This window comes from Physeter macrocephalus, chromosome 2, assembly GCF_002837175.3.
Source record: "Physeter macrocephalus isolate SW-GA chromosome 2, ASM283717v5, whole genome shotgun sequence".
Lineage (NCBI taxonomy): Eukaryota > Metazoa > Chordata > Mammalia > Artiodactyla > Physeteridae > Physeter > Physeter macrocephalus.
The window spans coordinates 39,999,305-40,015,582 of record NC_041215.1 but is presented as its reverse complement, the minus strand read 5'-3'; positions in this window follow the sequence as shown (position 1 = coordinate 40,015,582).

The following is a 16,278-nucleotide window of genomic DNA, read 5'->3' as shown; positions in this document are numbered from 1 at the left end:
CCCGCACACATACCTGTATTTGCTTAATCCCAAACTGGGCTGAATCCCAAGCCCAGCCCAGCGCCTGGCGCGTAGGGAAAGCACTCGGTAATTATTTTATGAATGAACGTCTTGATTAATGGGTGGATTTGTGAAGGAAGGGAAATAAGACCTGAAATTAACGACTTTGGCCCAAAGCCATTGTTACCGCTCCCCCAGGTTACTCACGGGCCACATCCTCTCACCCACCAGCGGATTCACATGCGCATTCTCGCTGGACACCTGCCGCTTCCAAAGCCACAGAAATGACAAAACCAAACCCCAAAGCATGTCAAAACCCCAGCAGGTCAATTAGCAAAAGAAAAGGTTTTTTCATTAAGTACTCAAAGCTTTGGGTTCCTGTTCTAATCCGCATCTCAGATGTCTCCCTGCCCCTCAAAGCCGTTCTGGATCTTGGAAGCCTGAGCATCCGACCGGTGGGAGGGGAGGAAGAAGCTCTGGGAAAAGCGCTGGGAAGCTTGGCCCCTGGGAGCTGCTGTCCAATAGCGCTCCAAAAAGGACGCGCCTGTGCCCAGTCCCAGCCGGCCTCAAGCGAGAAACGAAGACCAATTCATTGTTGGTGGAAGTTGAAAAGCCCTTTGGAATTACTTTTCAAAACTTGATATACCCCCTGACCCAGCCATTCCACCCTGAGTTTTCTATCCCTAACTATTTTTCCGCCTCCGTGCAAAGATCTGTCCACCGGAATATTCTTGATGACATTCTCTGTTATCGTGAAAAGGGAAACAACCTACCTGCCCATCGACAGGGGAAGGATTCAGCACATCGTGGGCATTCTCACCGTGGGGCACTGGGGAGCTCTTAGGACAAGGGGTCCAGAAAAAAGTTCAAGGGAAAAAGCACATTTCAGAACAATATTTATAGTATCATCCAGTTTACGTCTATCGTATTTGAAAGAATGGGTCATTCTAGGACATGAAGGGGAGTCGATGGGCCATGGGGTCACAAGGAAAGGACGGCTTCCAGGAGGGACAGACATTCAGCTACCACTAGGAGGAGGAAAAGGGGAGAGCGGACAAGAGGGTGCCCGGCCGTGAGAATGGAGGTGTGACGGCTCCGAGGTGGGCTGTGGACCCGGTCGGTAAGGCAGGGTCCTTGCTGGAGTGGGGGGGGCGGTGCAGAGGGCACCCAGGCAGTAGAGGAGGGCGGCAGGCTGCTGGCATCACCCAGGACCTATGTGTCCTGAGAGCAGGGTGGATAACAGGGTGGAAGGTGGAATTGCCAGTGTGTAGCTGAAAAATGATCCTCTCCCTCTCATAGGAAGGGGAAATGCTCAGATGCAACCTGAAGCCGTGGCAGAAGCAGGCTGGAAGGGCGGCAGGAGCTGTCGGGCGGGGGTGGGGGTGGGGGGAGTGCTAGGCCAGGTCCTGAGAGGGGCACTGGCCTCTGCTGCCGGGCGGGAGGATGTCCCTGACCCCTGGGCTTGCAGTCAGGTCTGCACTGCAGGGGCATCTGTGGGTGGACTCGGCAGGCAGGCGGGAGAAGAGGACTCGCAGGGACTGGAGGAGGTTAGTCCCTGAAAGACAGCAGGCGGCTCTCTTCTCCCGGGACCCTTAACTCCTGACTGTGGAGCCCTCGACATCTTGATAGTGATCTCTGCTCATCGCCTCCGGCTGCAACTCGTTGCTTCCTCCTCCAGAAAGAGAAAAGGCTTCCCAGTTCAGACTCAGCATCAGGACGTCCTGTTTTCAGGGAAAAGGTGGGGAGCAGACCTGTTTTTATGTCGTAGAAGTCACTGAAACCACCACCTCCTGTCACTTGAGAGCACCTCTCTGAAGACCAATGCAGGTGATCTTGATCGGTATTGATTGATATTGAACTTGCCCCAAAGGAAAACAGTAAGGGCGTTATCCCTGTACACTCCACATTCCCAGACAGCGGAGGACACGTAACAAACCCCACGGGGATGCCAGAGGACCGAGAGGCCTTTAACGTGAGTTTTTTACAATGAGCGCATATCACTTTTATCATCCAAAATACAGCAAAAAAATAAATAAATAAATTACTGACCTGAGCAACTGTTTCAGCACCACCCTTTCTAGTTGTTTGTCCATGGGTGGGACCCCAAGGCCCTGGCCCATGCCAGGATGGCTGAAGACAGGTAGACTCCTGCCCCACAGAATGCAATTCACTCTCATTGCATTTGCATTTATGTGCTTCATAGAATTTGGGATTTGCAGGAGTTATGGCAGTAATTTCCTAGTCCAACACAGACACAAGATCATAATCATAATAGGTGATTTTTTATAAAGGATGAGACCGAGTACCAGGCTCTGGGCTGGGCACTGTGTGTGGAGCGGGGGGGGTTCCCTCCTTTCACCCTCACAGCCATCGTTTGCGGTAGGTACTGTGATCTGCCCATTTGACAGATGAGGAAGCTGAGGCACAGTGAGATATTGCCACTAAAAGTCTCTGAACTTTTTTTTTGTTTTTTTGTGGTACGCGGGCCTCTCACTGCTGTGGCCTCTCCTGTTGCGGAGCACAGGCTCCGGACACGCAGGCTCCGCGGCCACGGCTCACGGGCCCAGCCGCTCCGCAGCATGTGGGATCCTCCCGGACGGGGGCAGGAACCCATGTCCCCTGCATCGGCAGGCGGATTCTCAACCACCGCGCCACCAGGGAAGCCCTGAACTTATTTTTAAAACAAACGAAAGTTTAAAAAGGAAAAAGGAACCTACACTGCTGGTGGGAATGTAAATTAGTGCAGCCACTATGGAAAACAGTATGGAGGTTCCTCAGAAAACTAAAAATAGAACTACCTTATGACCCAGCAGTCCCACTCATGGGCAAATATCTGTAGAAAACCATAATTCGAAAAGATACATGCACCCCAATGTTCATAGCAGCACTATTTACAACAGCCAAGACATGGAAATAACCTAAATGTCCATTAACAGATGACTGGATAAGGAAGATGTGGCACATATATACAATGGAATATTACTCAGCCATAAAAAAGAATGAAATAATGCCATTTGCAGCAACATGGATGGCCCTAGAGATTATCATACTAAGTGATGTGAGTCAGACAGAGAAAGACAAATATCATATGATATCACTTATATGTGGAATGTAAAAAAATGACACAAATGAATTTATTTACAAAACAGAAATAGAAGACATAGAAACTAACATGGTTACCAAAGGGGAAAGGGCAGGGAGGGATAAATTAGGAGTTTGCGATTAACATATACACACTACTAGATATAAAATAGATGAATAACAAGAACCTACTGTATAGCATAGGAAACTATATTCAATATCTTGTAATAACCTATAATGGAAAAGAATTTGAAAAAGAATATATATATTTATGTATAACTGAATCACTTTGCTGTACACCTGAAACTAGCACAACATTGTAAATCAACTATACTTCAACTTTTTAAAAAATGGTTAAAAAAAACCCTCTAAGAGTAGATATCAACCAATATGGTATTGATCTGATGCTGAGGACTTAGGATCTGTGTTGATACCTATTAGTCAGTCATGTGTTTCTTTTGGAAATTGTTTAAGACAATGGTTTTCAAAATGTGGTCCCCAGACAAGCATCACATCATTACTGTCACTAGGGAACTTGGAAATGCACATTCTCTGGCCCTGCCCCAGATGGACGGAAGTGGGTGGCGCCCAGCAAGCTGTGTTTTAACAAGCCCTCCAGGGGATTCGGAGGCACCCAAAATTTGAGAACCTTGGTTTAGGCTTGAATTTAAAAGAAAGTAAACCATTCATTGTCCCTGACTGAATTCTCATGGGATCTCTCAGAGCTAAGTAATTCAATTCTCCGAACACTTGGAGCTAGAGATTAGTTCAATGCTTCTCACACTTGAAGATGCAGAGGAGCCTCTAAGGGGCTGGCTGGGCCCCTCTCCCAGAGACTCTGATTCAGTAGGTCTGGGGTGGGGCCTGAGAATTTGCATTCCTGACGAGTTCCCAGGCCCTGCGGGTGCTGCTGATGTGGGGGAGGGGCCGGGGGGACCACACGGAGGACGACTGAAGGAGTGGGTGCCCAGGGAGGACCGTGGCAAATTCAGACAGATCCCTTTTTACTTTTTTTTTTTTTTTTTTTGCGGTACGCGGGCCTCTCACTGTTGTGGCCTCTCCCGTTGCGGGGCACAGGCTCCGGACGCGCAGGCTCAGCGGCCATGGCTCATGGGCCCTGCCGCTCCGCGGCATGTGGGATCTTCCCGGACCGGGGCACGAACCCGTGTCCCCTGCATCGGCAGGCGGACTCTCAACCACTGCGCCACCAGGGAAGCCCCCCTTTTTACTTTTGAATTAAGAAACTGAGATTTCTAACTGTGAGACCGCCGCAAACTAAGATCTGATTCAGGCACGTCCAGCTAGAAGAAGTGCATCCGGGACACAACGTGAAGGGTCGGGGGGTCCCTTCTCCGCAGGCTCCTTTCTGACAGCCCTGCATGTCCCTTTGAGGCTGGGTTCCCTGCCCATCTCAGACTCCCCTGGGGAGGGAAGGCTTATCCGGGAGACTGTTCTCTGGTGCAAAGGGCTGGGGGAAGAGGGTTTAGGGGACTGTTGTGGAGCATCTGTGAACAGCTGTGAACGGGCCTTCCTAGTCTCTCCTGCACACAGACTGCAGCTGAAAAGCAGATAGAAATGCCTCCTTCCTGCAGGAAGGGCCATGCAGGATCCTCCGGTGGGATACAGGAGCATGCCGAGGACAGCACCTAAGATCACACAGCGGGTCCTGTGCTGAGTAGGCCTAGGAGTCAAGAGAAGAGTGATGTGAAAAGAGAAGAGCCGTGAGTGGAAGACCTACTAGGTGTTAGATGCTGAGACCTTGGTCCTACCTTTGAGGAAGACCAGAACCGAGGTTACTGCATGGCTGTGTATCACAGGTGATGGAACAGAGGTCAGCATACAGGAGGGGGTCTGAGGCAGCGGGTGGGTGGTGGGCCGGGGACACAGGCCTCTTGGCAACAACGCAGCTGAGCCTGGTTAGATAAAGAGGACGGAGCAGGCGATGATAAACAGGACGGGTGCCCTGATGGGATCCTGATCCTCTGAGAGGATCACAGCATTTTCCATGGCTGGAGGAGAGTGGGTGGTGGAGCCACTGGCTCTTGCACTGATGCTGTTGGGCCTGGACCAACACAGGGATGGGCAGTCCAAGAGGATGGCTGACACAGGAGTGATGCCCATAAAACAGGAGGGAAGGGGGCAGCACAACCTCTAAAAGAATGACATAGCCGTTGATGACATGACAAAGACTAGTTAGAACCAACTAGATCCAAGATGGCGGAAGGGGCAACTTCCAGTAGACCTTGAGCCTCCTTATATGCTCATTGTAATGCATCAGCTACATGACACACCCACAGGCGCCATGACAGTTCCGAGGCCAAACACAAAGGGCCAAAAAGTGGGCGGTGGCCCCATTCCTGGAAATCTCCAGCCCTTTCCCAAAATAGTTGGACAAATCCTCCCATCCATTAGCCTATGAAATTACGCAGCCTGTAAAAACTAACCACCCCATGTTTTGGGGCCTCTCGCTTTCTGAGATGGGCCACATTCTGTCTGTGGAGTGTGTTTCTCTCTAAATAAATCCACTTCTTACTATCACTTTGCCTCTCATGGAATTCTTTCTGTGCTGAGACATAAAGAACCTGAGCTTCAGTAAGTCCTGAGACCATGTGTGTGATCTCAATTAAAAGACAGTGGGTTCAAGTTCCAATCTGGGTTGTGTCATTTCACTTAGGGGGAAAAGGCTGAAGGACTTGGGAATTAATTGGATGTGGAGCAGGGAGGAAAGGGAGGGCATCAGGGGAACTCTTGGATCCACTAATCATTTTGTGTCTACTTATTAAGCTCCTGCTGCGTACTAGACCCTTGATGGCAGCACCGGATTTCTACACTGGAAGATTCCAGAACTGCAATCTGGTCCAGGGGTGTGGCTAGGGGACTCATCTTGAAGCAAACACAGTTTTATTTGAATTTCCTGTTTATTTGGGGTTGGAGAGAGTGCAGGGAATGAAGATAGTAGAGGTCTAGACTCTCCCAAACCGACCCAAGTAGGACCTCCACTAGGTCCTAGGGATTCCAAGAAGATTGAAATGTTCTCCCTGCCCTTAACAGCCTCACAGTTTAGTAAGAGATGCACCAACAGATAATTAAAATGTAATGTGTGGAGTATGTCGAAGAGACACACACATCACAGCAGGAGAGTCTGTTAGAGAGTTATCTAATCCACTGGGAGAGGAAGAGTGATCCAAGAAGACTTCCTGGAGGAAGTGACACTGGAGTTAGTTTTACAGCTTTCTGCCCAGGGCCTCCAGGCGTGGGGCTTGGCTGAGGGTGGGCCATTCACTGAGGTGGAGAATGCTGAAAGAGGAGCAGGTTGGGGAGAAGGGTGTCGAGTTAAGGTTTGGACAGGTTGAATCTGAGGCTGCTGTGGCACTCCCAGAGGTGATGTCTAGGAGGTATTGGATACATGGGTCTGGACTGCCACTGTTCCCATTTTATAGATGGGAAAGTTCAGGCTCAGACTGGTTAAGGACACTGCTGACAGTGACACGGCTGGATAATGGCAGACTTGAGCTTCAAATCCAAGCGGAGTGGCGCCGAAGGCCGGGCAGCTGTGCTGTGGCCCTGCGGGGGTCACCCTCAAACGCTTGGTGGCCTAATCAACTGGCCCATTGGTCTGGAAAGGCCTTTCAGAGAGTTTCTGAAGATGATCAACAGAAGGGAGAGGAGTTAATTGATCAGAACCAGAGGGCAAAAAAAATACTCCTATTAGAATAAGCTCACACTCTCTTATCTGATTTGAAAATGGCAGAATTTCAAGTTTCACCCAAACCACCAGGAATCCTTCCCAGTACCCAGCAGCCACAGCCCTCGCCCCCCACGTCACCCTCCCACCAGCACTGCACCCTCAGGGCACCCCCAGCCCCACCCTCTGTGCCACGAGCCAGCAGCACCTCAGAGAAAGGCCCAGGAGGCTCTCCCAACCAGCTGCACCAGAGGAGGTGGGCAGAGAGCTTTGCGACGCCCCGTCACTTCCGTTTGGAGGAGAGGGAAACTGAGGCCTGTGTCACAGGGACTTGGGTCCCCAGCCAACATGGCTCCGGTTATGGGCGTCTGTGACCGACACATACGCCCATAACCGGGGCCATGTGGTCCAGCGAGAAGGGCGATTCAGGAGGCGGGCGCAGTCTTAGTCAGGACCTTGGCCAGGTCATGTGCACTAAATGATCCCCTCTCAGAGAAAGTTTAGCTTCCCCCAAATTAACATTAAATTTCCTTTTTTTTTTTTTTTTTGGCCACACCGTGTGGCACGTGGGATCCTTGTTCCCCAACCAGGGATCTAACCCATACCCCCTGCAGTGGAAGTGTAGATTCTTAACCACTGGACTGCCAGGGAAGTCCCCATAATGTCTGAATATTAATTCATGATATTACTGAAATATAAAAATGCCAGCTCTATAAGCACAGGGATGTTGGTCTATTTTCTCACCATGACACACCCCCAGTGCTGAGAACAACGGCTGACACATGACAAGTTTTCACTAAATATTTGTTAAACGAATAACAGTAAATATTTTCAACTTTGGGGGCCATATAATCTCTGCTGCAACTACTCAACTCTGTCTAGTATACCTATACTTCTTAACCACTGGACTGCCAGGGAAGTCCCAACATTAAATTTTTAACAAAAACCAAATTGTTTTTTTCCCCATGACCCCACTATGAGATTTTTTTTTCCCCTCCACTTTTGCCGGTGGTCTCGGTCTTATTAAACAGTAGTGCTCTCAGGGGACCCTGTTTGGGGCTGGCATGTGTGCCACTCACCCCTTGTGTTCAGAAAGGCTGCTTTCTTTACAGCTCGCAGCTTTACAGGAAGCTTTGGGGGCTCCTGCTCTGTACACATGCAAACCACCGAGCCCTCATCCTGCCACAGTCAGGGCAGGGTGGCCGGCGTCCAACAACCAGGTTGCAAAGGGAGGGTTGGGGATGAGCAGTTGCCTTGACAACGGGAGCCCGTTACGGATGCTCACATCCTCTACCTCCCAAGTCTCCAGGGTTATTTTAACGTGCTCTCCTTGGCACCCTCCTGCCCTGTGAGACCAGCCTCCCTTGCCCTTCCCTGTCCCTTAGCTTGGGTTCCCGACCCTGAGATGCAGCTCCAAGTGCAAATACTTTACCTGGCACGTCTAGAAAACACCAGCATGGGGGAAGTTTTCCTATGCCAGAGCTGCCATAACAAAGTACCACAAACTGGGAGGTTAAAACAACAGGAATGTGTGGTCTCACGGTTCTGGAGGCCAGAAGTCCGAAATCAAGGTATCGGCAGGATGCGTTCCTTCTGAGGGCTGAGCTCCCAGTGGTGTGCTGGCCGTCTATGGCAGCCCTTGGCTTGTGGGAGCAGCACCCCCATCTCTGCCTTCACCCTCACATGGTGTTTCTCCTGTGTGTGCGTGTCTCTGTCCAAGTTCCCCCGTTTTATAAAGACACAGTCATATTGGATTAGGGCCCATACAAATGACCTCCTCTTAACCAATTACATCTGCAGCAACCCTATTCCAAGTAAGGTCCCATGCTGAGGGACTGGGGGTTGGGACTTCAACATGTGAGTTTTGTGGGGGGAAATAAGTCAGCCCATAACAGGGATGGAGAAGCGAAACGGGGGAGGGAAGGAAGCCGATACAGAGCGTACTGTCCCGCAGTTTTCCGCTGTGGGCAGCTAGTAGCCTGTGGGGACTCGGGAGACGGTGCAGAGCCCAGGCGTGCGGGTGCTGAGGGGCTTACACACCAGCTCCCACTTATCCACGGTGGAGGCTGCTCCCAGGGGACAGAATTCCTGGGGGTTTCCAGCTGCTGTGCAAGCAGAGAGGTCCCCAGTGTCCAGACGGACCCCCGGGCCGAGAGTCAGGGGTGCTGGACGTCAGGCTGAGGGGGTGGTGCCCCAGATGAGAAGGGTGAAGCGATGCACTGACACGCCCCCCCCCCCGCCCCAACTCCCAAATCCTCACTGGTCACCAAGTCCGTGAACACAACTTAGGGGTCTGGACGGTCACACTTGGTCCTCAGTGGCCTCACCAGGATCTGATACAGAGCCACCATCTATTATGGCCAGAGCCGGTGCTCACATTTCTTTGAGGGAAACCACACTGGGATTTTACGGGGCAGGGGCCGTGGTGAAGGCTCACACGGACTCACCAAGCCTTGTTCTTACTACACATCAGCCCAGCCCGGCATCGCTCCCCGACGCCCCATCCTGGCCGCGCCTGCCATGTGTCTCGGGAAGACAGGCAGGGCAGGCACGGGAGGGGCCCCGTCTTCCAGATGAGGCTCCCCGGGCAGCAGGCAGCGGAGCAGGCCCCAGGCCCCAGGGTGCCGCCATCTCATTCGAGCTCCGTCTGTGCTGGACCCATGCCCACCAGACCAGAAGGAGGGCGGGGAAACTGAGGCACCTCTGCAGAGACGATCCCGTTCCAGTTCCACCCATTCATTCTAGACGTGCAAACGGAGGCCCTCGGAGAGAAGAGAACTTCTCCAGTCCTCACACCGACTCCATCGTGATTTATGAATGCCTTAGCTAATAATCAAACCCTTCAGATCTATTGAACAGGCCCTGGTATATTAAGTGCTCGTTAGAAATTTTCTGATTTATAATTATGACAACCCATAGGTAAGTGTTATTTACTGTCTCTGTGTGACAGATGGGGAAACTGAGGCCCAGATGAACTTGGCCAAGTGTGGCTCTGGGCTTCTGGGGGGATTTCACTCTGCAGACAGGGCCACCCCAGGATGAGCCATGCTGCTCTGGCAGGGTGGGGAGCCCCAGACCACGCCGGCTTCCCACATTCCTCCTTGGCTTGGACCCAGCAACGGGAACAGACAGGGAGCACCCCGGGGCCTGTCTGCCGCCAGATCAAAGCACGAGGGTGGGAGGCCGCAGGCGCTGGCGTGCAGATCAGAGCAGGGCGGCAGCGTCTGGGCCTGGGAGGCCCCAAAGCGGCCGGCAGAGAGCCACGCCCATGCCAGGCCCCCATCTCAGTCGGCCCCCAGGAGAGGGCCCGGGAGGAGACAGGGAGGCCGCGGCAGGCCTCTCCCAAGAGTTCTGCTTGCCCGGTGGAAACCCAGCTCCCAAGCTTCTAACTGTTCCCTGCCCCACTCCCTGCTGGGCAGCCAGCAAAGTGTGGCAGCTCGCACGCATGCGTCCACGAGCAAACGCTGACCTCTCCTTGAAAGGCAGCAGCGGGAAACAAAAGCACAGCCGGACACCTGCAGCCAGAGCTCGCTGGCCCCTCTGGCCTCGCTCCCCTGGTGTCCCCTCACCGCCCACACCCCAACAGTCACCTGGTGAAGGAGGCTAGGGGTCTGTGCTTTTCTAAAAAATTTGTTTCATTTTTTCCGAGTTTTATTGACATACTTGACATATGACATTGTATTAGTTTCAGGTGTACAACACGATGATTTGATACGTGTAGATGTTACAAAACTGATCCCCACAATAAGTTTAGCTAACATCCATCACCTCGCAGAGTCACAGAATTGCTTTTCTTGTGATGAGAACTTTTAAGATCTACTCTCTTATCAACTTTCCAATATACAATACAGTCTTTTTTTAATTATTATTATTAATTTATTTACTTTTGCTGTGTTGGGTTTCTGTGCAAGGGCTTTCTCTAGTTGTGGCAAGCGGGGGCCACTCTTCATCGTGGTGCGCGGGTCTCTCTCCGTCGCGGCCTCTCTTGTTGTGGAGCACAGGCTCTAGACACTCAGGCTCAGTAGTTGTGGCTCACGGGCCCAGTTGCTCCGCGGCATGTGGGATCCTCCCAGACCAGGGCTCGAACCCATGTCCCCTGCATCGGCAGGCAGATTCTCAACCACTGCGCCACCACGGAAACCCTACAATACAGTCTTGTTAACTATGGCCGCCATGCTGCACGTTACATCCCCTGCTGTACAGGACTTATTATCTCATAAGTGGAAGTTTGTAGCTTTGGACCACCCATCTCACCTGGTCCCCACCACCCCCCTCTGGCAACCACCAATCCATTCTCTGTTTCCAAGAGTTCACTTTTTTAAGATTCTACATATAAGTGAGATCAGGCAGTATTTGTCTTTCTCTGTCTGACTTATTTCACTCAGCATAATGCCCTCAAGATCTATCCATGTTGTCCCTAATGGCCGGATTGCCTTTTGATGGCTGAATAATATTCCATTATATCTATAAATATCACATTTATATATGTGGGTATATACATATACCCACATACATATATCTATCACATTTTCATTATCCATTCATCCATTGATGGTCATGTAGGTTGCTTCCATGTCTTGGCTATTGTGAATAGTGCTGCTATGAACACTGGGGTTGTTTCCATGTCTTAACTATTGTGAATAACATGGCAATGAATAGGAGGGTGCAGGCATCTCATCCACATAGTGTTTTTGCTTCCTTAAGATGTATTCCCAGAGATGGGATTGCTGGGTCATATGGTAGTTCTGGAATTTTTTGAGGAACCTCCATGGGATCCTCTGCTTCGCAGCAGGGAGAAAACTCTTTCCTCTATAACATTCAGGGCCAATAAAGTACACATGCCAAACAGAGCGTCAGAGCAGGAGGGCTAAGAGATCACCCCTGCCCCGAGCAGAAAAGGAGGCATCCAAGGGCACACGGACACCCGATGGTAGAACCAGGTCTGGCCACCATGTCCTAACCCCAGCCCGTACTCTGTCCATGCCTGCATTTGTTTTCTACTACTGCCATGACAAATTGTCACAAACCTAGTGCTTAGAAGGACACGAGCTTATTATCTCACCATTTTGTAGACCAAAAGTCGAGGACAGGTCTCATCAGATGAAAATCAAAAAGACAGCAGGGCGGCATCCCATCCTGGCAGGTCCAGGGGAGAATCTGTTTGCTGCTCATTTAGGCTGTTGGTGGAACTCAGTTCCTTGTGGTTGTAGGACTAGGGTCCCCGTTTTCCTGCTGGCTGTGAACTGAGAGCAGTTTCTATCAGACTCCTTGCCTCGTGGCACCCTTCCTGTGTCTTCACAGCCAGCCATGGCCAGTGGACCCCTGCTCGGTGCGTCTCTCTGACCCACTCATTGGCCTCCCCTTCCCCTTGGGAGGACTCACAGGATGAGGCTGGGGCCACTTGGATGATAATGCAGGGGAATCTCCCCATCTCAAGGCCCTTAACTTAATCATCGCTGCAAAGTCTCTGTTGCCACGTAAGGTGACGTAATCACAGGTCCAGGGTATTAAGGCGTGGATATCTTTGGGGGGGGCGTTATTCTATCTACTGCATCACCCTGCTCACTTTCAAGGGGACCAAAAACATAAAAAAGACGAAAAAAGAGTGGACCGCCAGCCTCGCCAAGCAGCTTCCTGCAGCCACACCAGACAGGCAGAGCGCACGGGGGTGGGGGTGGGGGGAAGAGCTGTCACTCGGCCACCCCAGCCAGGCTCCGCCCACATGTGCCCGCCCTCCCCACCTTCCCCACCTGCTCGCCTGCTTGCTGTGATCCAGCAAATGGGCTCTTCCATCACGAAAGAACTACATGAGCATGAAAGTTTGGAAAATACAAAACAAGTGCAAGAAAAAAAAAAAAAGTCCCCCAAATAACCACGGTTAACAAGCTGCTTACCAAGTCCAGCCTTTTATACTAAGCATGGGGTGACGCTTTAAGACTAGAGTTATAATCATGTTATACAAATAAAATTGTATTTTGCTTTTTTCACACAGCATTCTCTTAGCTGTATCTTTGCCACACTGAAATAAACTATTTGCAGAACCTTTTCCATTGCCTACCTAATATTCCATTATGTGGATGAACAGACTACAGCTTACTTAATGACACCCCCCAACGTGGGACATTTAGGTTGTGGTCATTATAAATGACATTTTGATGAACATCTTTTGCATAAAGCCTCCCCCAGATCTGAGAAGCATTTTCCAAAAGAAGGGTTGTTGGGTCTGAGAGCATGAGCCCACTTAAAGGTTTAAAATGAGCTGGGCTTGGGGAATTCCCTGGCGGTCCAGCGGTTAGGACTGGTGCACTTTCACTACCAGGGTCCAGGTTCAATCCCTGGTCCAGGAAATAAGATCCCACAAGCTGCACGGCACGCCCCCCACCCCCCAAAAAGAGCTGAGCTGAATTAAACGCCCTCAAATTTTTCTTTTGTTTCTCTCTCCCTCTTCCACAAGCATCGCTGCTAAGCCATATCTCTCCAGTTTTTCTTCATGGGATGGGTTTTCTGAAGCTCAAAAATCTAAGATCACATTTCGCCAGTTTCTTCTCCTTCTTCCAGGGTGGTGAGGTCTTATCTTTTCAAATCCTGATCCTGCATATTTCAATATGTATGTCTAAAAGATAAGGACTCTTAAAAAAATAACCCCAATACATTATCACCTCCAAAGAATCAATAATAATTTCTTATATTAATAATTCTCCCACCAGGGCTCAAATTTTCCCCACTGTCTTACTTTTAGCCCTTTTGGTTTGATATTAATTCAAATCAGGGTTCACATAATGTTCATCATTGCAACTGGATGTTATGTCTCTAAAATCTTTTCTAATTTATAGCTCCTTCTCCAACTGTTTTTTCTTCCTTGCAATTTATTTGTTGAAGAAACTGCATCGTTTGTCCTGCAGTTTCCCATGGTCTGGATTGCATCTCATTGGTGGTGTTTAGCATGTACCTCTGTCCCCTACATTTCTGCTAAATCATAGTTAGATTCAGAGGTTTGATCAGATATAGGTTTGATTTTTTTTTAGCAAGAGTACTTCATAGGTAGGACTGTCTATTTTTTTCAGCAAGTACAAGGTGTTTACTGTTGGGATGTCTTTCTTTTTTGCCATCCATCAATTCACTAGGGGTTATGAAATGGTGATATCCTGACTATGTCATTCCTTCCTTGTTTATCAGGCTGGAACGCTCCTAAAAAGAGAAACTTTATATATATATATATATATATATATATATATATATTCAATCTTTCCTCACGTGGAGATATTTGGATTGTTTCCAATTTTTTGATATTATGAGTAATAGTCTTCTGCATATGCCCTTTTGTACTGTGCCTGAGATAGATGCCTGAAAGTAAGATGTGTAGGTCAAAGGGGTAAACGCATATGAGATTTTGCTAGATATTCCAGATTTCCCTCCGTCAGGGGAGTCCATTTCACATTTCCATAAGAGTGTCTATTTCTCTACAGTACAGCCTCACTGACAGAATACCATGTCAAACTTTGGGTCTTTGTCATTCTGATAGGTGAGAAACAGTCCCTTGCCTAGTTTTAATTTCTAATTATCCCAGTACAGATTATGAGAAAGCACCTCTTTCACCCACTCATTCCTGATGCCACCTTTATCGAAACTGAAATTTCCAAACACAATCAGGTCTGTTTCTGGATTTTGTATTCCATCCCATTGGCTTATCTTTTTATCCACTAATCGATACCAAATTGTTTTAATTATAGATACTTTTAAAAAGTTGAAGAATAGTTGATTTACAATGTCATGTTAGTTTCAGGTGTACAGCACAGTGATTCAGTTATACATATACATATATCTATTCTTTTTCAGATTCTTTTCCCTTATAGATTATTACAAAATATTGAGTATAGTTCCCTGTGCTGTACACTAGGTCCCTGTTGGTTCTCTATTTTATATAGAGTAGTGTGTATATGTTAATCCCAAACTCCTAATTTATCTCCTCCCTTTTCCCCTTTGGTAACCATAAGTTTGTTTTCTATGTCTGTGAGTCTCTTTCTGTTTTGTAAATAAGTTCGTTTGTAGCTTTTCTCTTTTTAGATTCCACATACAAGTGATATCATATGATATTTGTCTTTGTCTGGCTTACTTCACTTAGTATGAGAATCTCTAGAGACTTTCCATTATGTTTTAAGGTCTGATAGGTCTGCCTGTACCCCCTCCCATTGCTTTTTGTTTTCAGGGTTTTTCCTGACCTAGGCCTGCTCCCCCCACCCCCTCAAGGAAAGATGGTATTTTTATTTGGATCGCAGTGATTTATACATTGACCTAGGGAGAACTAACTCCTTTACGATGCTGAATCTTCCTAACTAAGAACACATATCTTTCTGTTTGTTCAAGTCTACTTTCATGTGTTTCAATAGTGCTTGATAGTTTTTCACATACAGGTTTTGAACATTTCTTTTTACATTTACTCCTAGCCAGTTTATACCTTGTTCCTCTTTGCTATCACAATCTTGCTATCTTCCGTGCTATTTTCTAACTGGTTTTGCTTATTTATATGAAAGCTTTTGACTTGTATGTTAATCTGGCTGGGGGAAGACTTGCTATCTCATACACCCTGTGGGGTTAGCCTCAGCTATGGACCAACTTGCGCCTGCGCGAGCTAGCTTCCTGCTTCCACTTTGCTGACACCTTCTGCCACGTGGCCTGACCCTGGGTGGCCCCCAAACCATCTCCCTCCTTCTTGGATTGATTCAGAGGCAGAGTGGGAGCTAGCCTCTCCGCAGCTGACTTCTGACAAACGAAGCTCCCCAAGTAACCCAGGCACAAAATAAAACTCTGACACCAGACATTTAAAAAGACAAGTCGAGAGAATTCCCTGGCGCTCCTGTGGTTAGGACACAGCGCTCTCAAGGCAGAGGGTATGGGTTTGATCCCTGGTCAGGGAACTGAGATCCCGCCGCAAGGCAAAAAAAAAAAAAAGACAAGTTGAAACATTGAAAGAAATAATGGATAAAAGCAGAGGATGTATCAAAGGGGAGAAATGATGTGTATGCATTTGTGAAGATGTGAGTGTGAATGTTCTTTTCTTCTTTTTTTTTTAAGCAGAGGTCTTCTTAGAAGCCCATATGATTTAAATTTATTTATTTATGGCTGTGTTGGGTCTTCGTTTCTGTGCGAGGGCCTTCTCTAGTTATGGCAAGCGGGGGGCCACTCTTCATCGCAGTGCACGGGCCTCTCACTATCGCGGCCTCTCTTGTCACGGAGCACAGGCTCCAGAAGCGCAGGCTCAGTAGTTGTGGCTCACGGGCTTAGTTGCTCCGCGACATGTGGGATCTTCCCAGACCAGGGCTCAAACCCGTGTCCCCTGCATTGGCAGGCAGATTCTCAACCACTGCGCCACCAGGGAAACCAGTGAATGTTCTTTTACTGAAGTCCATAAGTGACCTCCACATCATCTTTCTGCTGGAGAGAATGGAGTGGATGGAACCCCAGGAGGTGGATGCCTTGGAAACCAGCCATCTTCCACACTGAATCTCCATTGC